The 9,814-nt window shown below is 48.9% G+C and overlaps 1 non-coding gene across 1 annotated transcript; it reads right to left on the bottom strand.

The window, feature by feature from the left end:
- Positions 1-6,497: 6,497 nt before the first annotated feature.
- On the bottom strand, positions 6,498-6,600 carry LOC142429999 (U6 spliceosomal RNA). The gene has a single exon (XR_012780492.1). It is a non-coding gene; the product is annotated as a U6 spliceosomal RNA (small nuclear RNA).
- Between the last annotated feature and the right edge of the window lie 3,214 nt (positions 6,601-9,814).

Below are 9,814 nucleotides of genomic sequence, written 5' to 3'. Positions count from 1 at the left end.
CAAGCTCACTGCCATCAAGTCAATGTGACTGAATAGGACAGGGTAGAATAGCCCCCCATGAGATTATGAGACTGTCACTCTTTACGGGAGTAGAAAGCCCCATTTTCTCCCTCGGAGTGGCTGGTGGTTTTGAACTGCTGACCTTTCAGTTAGCAGCCTAACCAGACTAAAGACCTCTTGGCCCTGTGAAGGAAATGGGATGTGCCGGAAGGCTCTGGAAGTGGACCTCTCTTTTCTGGCTCAATCTCTCTGGGATGGACTGGCTTACGAGAAGTCCCTCAACTCTGAGGACGTCACAAGACCTTTCTCTGAAGCACTTGAGGATGCAAATGTTGCTCTGATTTCACAAGCAGGCTCCCAGGGACTTCCTGCTTCGGCTGGGGCCTGGCACCGTGAGAACAGGCTCTGTGTGTACTTTGGCAGGACCGGGCCGGAACAGGGAAGCTCAGGGATGTGCGGATCTCAAGAATAATATAAAAAGGGGGAAGTGATACTTTTTTGAATCTCAATTTTTAGTTTTGGCTTAGGTTCATTTCAAATTTGGGGCGAAGGATCGTGGGGATGGGCAGCCTTGAGCACCCAGTGGGGGCTCTTCTGATGACACCCCTGGCCCAAAGGGAAAGAGATAGATATGCATTCAGCTCAGAGGCCGTGCGCCTACTGTGTACCATGAGGTGTGTTTCTTCTTGCTTTTATTTTTCTATTTTTATTTATTTTAAATAGTTTTATGGGTATATACTTCATATACCATAATACTCAACCATGTGATTATATGAAGAAAAGTTATGCAATCACCACCACAATCCATTTTGGAACATTCTTCTTCTCTTACTCATGGTCAGCTCCCCATTTCCCCCCGAGCCTGCCCTGCCGTGCCCCTAGGTAATTATGACCCCAGTTACGGATTTTAAAACGAGTTTCATTTGGGCCTCATCCACATGCCATACCATTCAATAGCTCACTCCTATCGAGACGAGTTATACAACCATTACCCATCAATTCTAGAACATTTTCTTCTTCCTTGTACTCATTGTTAGGAGCTCCCCATACTCCCCCGACCTCCCGTGAAACCTCCTGGAAACCATGAATCTCCACTCACTGTCTCTATCGGTCTAACTATCCTGAGTCTCATGTACAGACACTCATGCACAACACAAACAGGAAGCAAATCAACAGCCACAAAAAATCAACAGCAACGACTAGACAGGACAGAGAAAAACCTCAGTTGAAAAGGAAGCAGAAAATATTGAAAACGGAAACTTGGACATGGATCCAAAGGGATCTCCAATGGGGAGGCATTGCATTTTCACCTAGCTGCATAGACCACGGTTGACTTTACAAGGTTCTCCGTCAACAGCAAGACCATTCACATCCCTGGACTGCAGTCAGAGGGGATTGCCTGAAGTCTTGCCTAATCCAGGAGGGGACCCTGCAAATGGATTCTGGGTTTCCAGTCCATCTCCTCGTTTTCCAGAATGTTCTTTTCTATCTTCTCCATTCAGGTGCTATGGAGGGGGCTGCTAGCGTCAAGGTTGGCAGGTCAAATCCACCAGCTGCTCCAAGGGCAAAAGCTGCAGCTGCCTGCGTCTGTAAGAATGAGCATCTCCACAACCCGGGAAGTCCTGCTCTGACCTTCAGGGGCACTGTGAGCCGGAACGGACTTGCTGGCAGTGGGCTGGTGGGTTTTTGGTTTCTAACCTCTGCGCTACACGGAGATAGCCCGTTCTTTCTCTCCCTGTGTGTTCCTCTGAGGTCAGTCTTGCTTCATCTCCAAGTGCCCGCAGGCTTCTTCATAGCTCAGTGTGTGCCTGTGGTTCCCCTGGATTGAGGTCTCCGACCTCCACCATCATCACACTGACGCCGACTCACAGAGACCCTAGGGGACAAAGCAGGCTGCCCTATGGAGACAGACGGATGCTGCTTTTCCCACAGAGCCGGGGGTGGGGGTTTTTGAACTGCTGATTCTTTGGTTGGCAGCCAGGTGCTTTAACCATGGCACTACCAGGGATTCTTTACAGACTCCTTGCAAAGGAAGTTTATGACTGTGTTGTCCATCTTCACATAGAGCTTGGAAACTGTATGGACTGTCGAGTGATCTGTCAATGAAGGGAGGTCTTAACAAGCAAGGAGACAGGGGTTCCCCGTGGACCCGCGGCCCTGTGGCAGCCTCAGAAGAGCTGCCTTTGTGCGCAGACATCTTGGGTCTGGAGCGGCGGCTTGTCAGCCACAGGGACTGTAGGTGGTCTGCCCACTGGTGCCCTCGGCCTCATTGTGTCTGGGCACGTGTTGAAAGAGTCGGCTGAGTTTATTTTCATATTGGGTGGTCTGCAACACGGATCGCCATAACCCACAGGCCCCACCAACGAGAGCCCCAGCCGTGGGGGCAGTTATGGACCAGCCCCGATGCCGGCCTGTGCTGAGTGCACCCCCTCTCCGGCGAATGACGCCCTCCTTCATCTCAGTCTCATTTCCGTCTGGATCACCGTGCATTCTTAAGCCGGAGTGAAGACGCTTGGCCATCTTCTAGAGCAAGCAAAATCCACAATTAAGGGCTGAGGAGGGGACACAGTCAAAACCCCCAAAGGAAAAGGTGAAGCAGTAGTTGCTAGAGTTTGTCCTTAATTTTTTTTCCACTGAAACGTGTATTTATTCATTTTTCCTTTTGAGAAAGGAGAAGGAAGGGAAGTGTGGCTTCTTTCTTTCTTTAAAAAAAATATTTTAGACCATCATTTTATCGGGGGCTCTTACAGTTCTTATAACAATCCAGACATCAGTAGCTTCTTCTGGGAGTTGTGGCAAACTCCTCTGAGATCAGAGGGCCGCCCCTTCCCATCCCGCCCCCCCCCCCCAATTGATTTTTCTAACTCTGCCAGGAAATTCCTCTGACCCTGTACAAGACAAAGCCTGGTTCCCAGGAAGACTGGCTGGTCCAATCCTCCTCTCAGATGCCCCCAGCGTCCATTGTGACCTCGGGGGCAAGTGTGCAGACACCTGGGAAGCTCTCTCTAGCAGCCAGGTTGGCTCAGAGGCTGACGAGACAGCAGTCAATCCCAGTGGGGTGTGTGGAAATTCCAGAGGGTCAAGAGCACCGCGATAAGTGGCCATTGCTTCAGAATTCTTCCCACTGGACTCAGCTGCTGCATCTCTTGACCGCTGGGCCAGCCCTGTTTCCTCAGCACTTACAGGCTTGAGAGGCAGTGGGGTGGAGGCGCTGGAGGAAACTAGCCCCCTACCTGCACAAGCTTTGTCCGCCTCTGGTGCAGTAGGGTGGAGACTCACCCAGTGTGGTCAAGACCGGTTGCTGCCTAATCGATCCTGACTCATGGTAACCCCGTGACCCCGGTCTCTGAGTAAAACTGAGCTAGATATGGTTTTCCACATGGCTGAGTTTTCCCAAGTAGATGCCATGCTTTCTTCTGAGGCACCTGAAGGTGAGCGCCAGCCTTTAGGTTGATAGCTGGGCTTGTTCATCATTGTGGCGAGGTGACACTCCACAACAGTGTATAGTATGTCTGACTTTAACATAAAGATCTTCATCACACACACACACACACACACACACATTATAAAGTACTTACATGTGTGTGCATATCCATCCCTGGTGTGCCAGTGATTCATAGTGTCGTGGTCTGTGTATGGCTATGATGCTAAGTCCCTAGTATTTAAATACTTGCAGAGTTGCCCAAGAAGCCCTGGTAGTGCAGACATTAAGCACTTGACTGCTAACTGGAGGTTGGCAGTTCAACCCCCCTGCTGCTCTGTGGGAGGAAGATGGTGCGGGCATCTTCCCCAACGTTTAAACCAGAAAACCTCACTGACATCGAGTCTATGCTGCCTCACGGTGACCCTACTGGACAGTGTAGAATCGCCCTTATGGGATTCGGAGGCTGTAAATCTTTTTGGGAGTAGAACGCCCCATCCTTCTTCCATGGATTGGCTGTTGGTTTAGAACTGCTGACCTTGTAGTTAACAGTCCAACGCATTACCACTATGCCATCAGGCCCGGAAAGCCTGTCGGCAGAGCTACTCTGCTCTTTGAGTCATTCTGAGTAGAAATTGACAGTGGATTTGGTTTGATTTAGGGTCACCTGAGGTGGACAGGTTTCAGTGGAACCTCCAGACTAGACAGACTAGGAAAAATGTTGATGTTCCTTTGAATAATTAGCCACTGACGACATGGTGGATGCCCACCAAATGCTGTCCAAAGTGACACTGGAAGATGGGCCCTTTAGACAGGCAGGCCTCCAGGTGGGCAGTGGCTCTAACAGGAGCTCAAGCACCTGGGGAGACCACGAGGATGCCCCGACCGAGCAACGCTCGGGTCCGCAGTACACAGGGTCTCCACGAGGGAGAGTGGGCGAACACAGTAACCACCGGCAACAACTGCGTGCGTACCAGAGGGCTTTAAGAAGTTTATGGAAGAAACCAAAAGAAAAGAACAAAAAGATCATGGAATTTCTCCATGAACTTAAAAAAATTCTTTTTATTTGGACATAGTCCACCTATCACACGATTCCATAGTTGCATCACGTCAAGAAGAGTTACACAGTCACCACAGTCCGTTTCAGAACATTTTCTTCCTTCTTGTGCTGTTGGTTATTGGCTCCCCCCACCCCAACCTCCCCTGCCACACCCTCAAGAAATCATCAATCCAGATTTACCCATCTTGGATTTCATATACAAAAAACACACAAAAGCAAAGCAGCTAACAACAACAGAATAAAATAGAGCAAAACCTTAGTTGAAAGAAAGTGGAAAATATTAAAAGCTGGAGCAGTTTTACAATGTATCAAAGGGGCGAGCAGAAGATAAAGTGTTGCATTTTCACCTTCCTACTCCCGCCATCATGCACTCCCAACGCAGAAGAGCAAGGCTAGTCAGGTTCCTGGTCTATGGGCAGAGGGCATTCACCAGGGGCTTAACTATGGATATCCCCCCCCCCCCATGTTTTAAAAATCAAAACAATTTTAAGTGAGTCAAAAGGGAGATCAAAGGAAATGTTACATTTTAACCTAACTACATATATTACCATCGTCTCTACAATGCTCTCTGGCTGGGAATAAGGTTATTCACACTCCTGGACTCTGCCCGAGGGAATTCACCAGAGATTAAACCCATATGTGGACCAGCAAATGGATTTTGGGCTTCCACGGTCCATAGCTTTCTGCACACTGGGTGTTGGCACAATTTAAGTTCTGATACCATTTCCTCCCTAGGGTTTGGGTTATGTTATTTACATCCCCATGAAATTAAAAAAAAATTATTGAGGGCCCTTACAGCTCTTGTGACAATGCACACATCAATTGTACCAGGCACATTTGTACATCTGTTGCCATCATGATTTTCTAGACATTTATTTTCTATTGAGCCCTTGGTGTGAGCTCCTCTTCCCACCCCCTCTCTCCACCACTCCTCTCATGGCCCCTTGATAAATCATAAATTATTATTTTCATATCTTACACCGACCACTGTCTTCCATCCCCCATGGTTTCTGTTGTTCATCTCCATGGGGAGGGGTGTGGTTCTGTGGTGATCGTTGAGATCAGTTCCCCCTTCCTTCCCTCCTTTCCCCACCTTTCCCTTGCCCTCCTGGTATCACTACTCCCATTCCTGTTCCTGGATTCCAGGTGTCGTGAGCGCTTATGTCTTGTCTGTGCTTGTGCACATGCTCCGGTGTGGCCTGCAGTAAAAGGCAGTACTGGGTCATGATAGTGGGGGTGAGGAAGCCTCAAAGAACCACAGGGTATTGTGTTTCATTGGTGCTTTACTGCACCCCGATTCAGTCATCTCTTCCCTGTGACCCCTCTGTGAGGGAGGTCCCATTGTCTACAGATGGGCTTTAGGTCTCTACTCGGACTCACTTCATTCTCAAAAATATGGTTTGTTTGTTTTGGGTCTTCTGATGCCTGTTACCCGGGCCGGCAACACCTCATGACCGCACACACCGGTGTGCTTTTTCCCTGTGGGCTTGGTGCTTCTATACTAGATGGCTGCTTGTTTAACTTCAAGGTTTTAAGACCCCTGATGCTATACCTTTTGATAGCCAGGCACCATCCACTTTCTTTACCACATTTGCTTATCTACCCATTTTGTCTTCAGCGATTGTGCCAGGAGGGTGTGCATCACAGAATGCCAGGTTGTTAGAACAAAGCGTTTTTGCATTGAGGGAGGGATTGAACAGAGAGGCCTGAAGTCCATCCACAAGGTCAATATATTGCCATATAAATATATGTACATGGGCCAATACCTCTATTTTTATGATTTAATATATTAACACATGTACACACCTATGCTGATACCTGTATCCATATCTTTTCTTCCTAGATCATTCTATTTTCTTTTACCTTCTTCCTGCCCCACCATCATGCTCACCCTACTTTTGCTGCGTAGTCATTCCTCTCAGCTAGATTGTTGTTGCTCCAACACCCCTAGGTCTCTAGGTCCTTGTTGTTGTTGATTTTAATTCCCTAGTTGTCTGTCTATGGTGTTGTTTGCTCAGAAATATGGAACGCTTCACGAATTTGTTTGTCATCCTTGCGCAGGGACCATGCTAATCTTCTCTGTGTTGTTCCCATGTTAGTATATGCTGCCAAAGCAAGCATTCCCCATGACGTTTTTGATACCTGCTCATACATGTGGCTTCTATGATTTCATTTTAAGAAGGCATCCCATGACTTTTAAGAAAAAGAAATTAAAAACCATTGTTATGTTGAAAAGATTATCTGCTTATTTATCCACTCATGTATTTATCCCATCCACCTACCCACCCATCCATCTACATACCCACCTAACTATCCTTCTATCCATCCTTCTATCCATCCATTCATCCATCCATCCATCCATCCATCCATCCATCCATCCATCCATCCATCCTTCCATCCATCCATCCATCAACCTATGCTCCCATCTATTAGTCCACTCACCCACCCATTCACCATCTACCCACTTAACTACCTTCCCATCCATGTCCACAGCACTTACTGAACTCTGTGTTAAGGGCATCACAAGTAGAAGTCAATCCACATAGCCACCCACCAGGAACAAACTGAGGCACGGAGACACCAGTGAGCTGGGACTCCTGAGTAGTCTGACAGGCTGCAGGCTGCACTCCCGCCCCCAGGGTTTACAGCTTCTCCCTGGACAGAAGCTCTCTTCCAGGAGGCTCCCTCTTCAGATACCAAAAGCCTGGGACATGCACCTAGTGCCTGGGACAACGCATCACCGCTCAGTACTCAACCTCCTGGTGGCTCCACATGTGATCTACACTGCCCCATTCAGGACCCACACCTGTGACTCTTGGTCAGATGACAGGTGCTTGACTTGCCGTGGCAGTCGACCCTGTGGCTGCCAGTGAGGGGGTCACAGGCAGGAGTGAGACCCACAGCAGTTGTAGGCATCAGGCCTCAGGCACCCGACACCAGGCAAGCAGCTGTTAGCTGGTAATGAACGTGGCCCATTGTGGACCGTGGGCAATCAGAACCAGATGTGGAATGGCTCTGAGAAGCAGGGGGTGGGCGTTCTATTGCCCGTCCTCTGGGACAAGAGCGGCTCCGCTTCAGCTTCAACACAAGAAGGCTCTGCTTCCATGAACTGATAGTTGCCCTGAGCAGCCCTTAGAAATGAGAGATGATTTACTAGCTGTGAAGTCATCAGTTGTGGTCACAAGCTGTCTCGGATTTTATGAACAATTAGAATAGATTTTATGAATATAATAAACTAGAGAGAACGTAGAGAATCAATAAATGTCTCCACAGTTTTTCCTATCGACGGATCTCTTCTATCGCTACAGTCAGCTGCCTCATGAGGGGGAAAGTGGTCTCTTTGAAAGTCGGGAGAAAAGTGTTTCAGCGGCGGCGTTTCCGAAGGCTCAGAGCAGTGTTCTGTGCCTGAAAGTGACGTCACCGCTCTTGGCGTCTTCAGGCCCGGGTCTGGTGGGGATGAGCAGAGTGCTGCTGTTCTCTGTGACGCCGAGAGAGCTCGAAGTGACAGAGCAGTGGCATTTGGGGATGGAGGATTGCAAGACAGTGTAGAATTGCCTCCGTGGGTTTCTGCGACTGCAATTCTTTATGGGAGTAGAAAAGTCCACGTTTTCCCTGCAGGTCTGCTGGTGGTTTTGAACCGCTATCCTGTGGTCAGCAACCCCATACAGAGCCTGCTACACCCCCAGGGCTCCTGGAACTCAGGAGTTCTGAGAATCCGGAATTGAAACCTGGCGATCCGGGTTAGTAGGAAGGTCTGTCTGTCAAGGTGGAAGTGCAGACCAGATTTTATATAACAGTGTGTCGACTTAATTGATCTTTTCCATACTTCCTTATGGCCATGGTTCTCCTGCTTGGGAGTCTCCATATATCGGAGGCAGTGAGGACTCTGGTCTCAAAAGGGCTGATGAGCACAGTTCTCTGAAAGCAGAGGTAGTCAACCACGAGCGGGAGCACAAGGCAAGTGAATGGAACCCATGTTGTAATCTTCCCCCATCTATCGCTCTCTCGATCCTCTGTCTACCTACTTACCACCTGCCTTTCTCATTTATGTATCTGTCATTGAGCTATCTGATCGGTTTCTCTTCTGGGAAGTTTTCTTCCTGAAGTCTTTTTTTCTTTCTGCAATCTCTACTCTCTCCTTATTTCACTTATCGTGTCACCTTATCTCTTTCCTCTGGGACATTTGTTCTAGGGAATTGTTTGTTGACATTGGGCTAGCTGGCAGAAGCTGCTAGCCATGCTGATGAAGTGTTTCTTGCTTGTTTGTTTTATTTTTCCAAAGGCTTTATTGTGCTTTAGGTGAGAGCGGACATATCAAATTAGTCTCCCTGGCCACAAGCTTTAGACCGTGCTGGCGAGTGGGTAGGATTACTGGATTTCCGAACCCTGTGTCTGAACTATGTCCAATTAGCAAGCAGCTGTGCACTCTCTCCCGTCTCACTTGTGGGCACAAGGCTTGCCTCCCGCTTGCTCCTTGGCTCCGTCCTATTACCCACAGCCTCCCTCTCTGCTCCACTCCAGGGGCCGGCTCCTCGCGGCAGCAGAAGCAACGCGGGGAACTGTGTTTCTGCTGACAGCCTGTTGACCCACGCAGCTTGCTTGGGTGGGAGTTCGTTGTGTGGCGGTGTCCCAGAGGGAGTCCTTGCCAGCTCCAAAGGCGACAGGGGTGTGCAGCCTGTAGAACACACTGCACAGGAAAGTGGCCTTCTGGTATTACGGCACGCCCCGGCAATCTTATCTCAGTCTCAAGTTGGAGCAAAACCCAAAGAGACTGGCTGGCTATTAGTAAAATCAGTGACCATTATGCAATGCTCAGGTTACCCGACCCGGATCTTTCCTTCCCTGAAGTATGCGATAGCTCCGTTTTCAAAGTATGATCTAGGCGAGCAATTTCCAGGTTCTTTCCTGATATCAAAAAGCATCCAACAATCTGCAAGCTCAAGGTTCACGTGGCTCCTTTTGCTCCATCGATGTGTGCGTGTGTGGGTGCTGTGCATGTGGGCAGGCGTGTGTCCTATTATTTTCTTTCCTTGAAATGACTTTTCTTTTTAAATCATTTTATTGGGGCTCTTGCAGCTCGTATCACTGTCCATCTGTCCATCCATCCGTCCGTTGTGTCCAGCACATCCGTACCTATGTTGCCATCATCATTCTCAAAACCGTTTGCTTTCTGCTGGGCCCTTGGTATCAGCTCCTCACTGAAACGGCGTTAGATTCTGGAATTGACTCACGTCTCACCGGTCCAGGTCAGGGCGCTGAGACGTGGAGGAGTGACCAGGCCCTGGACAAAGACACCAGACGTAGCCAAGCGGTGGATCAGGAAAAACGAGGAG

The sequence above is a fragment of the Tenrec ecaudatus genome, chromosome 16 (genome assembly GCF_050624435.1).
Source record: "Tenrec ecaudatus isolate mTenEca1 chromosome 16, mTenEca1.hap1, whole genome shotgun sequence".
In the NCBI taxonomy this organism is placed as follows: Eukaryota; Metazoa; Chordata; class Mammalia; order Afrosoricida; family Tenrecidae; genus Tenrec; species Tenrec ecaudatus.
This window is presented reverse-complemented; position numbering and strand designations above follow the sequence as displayed.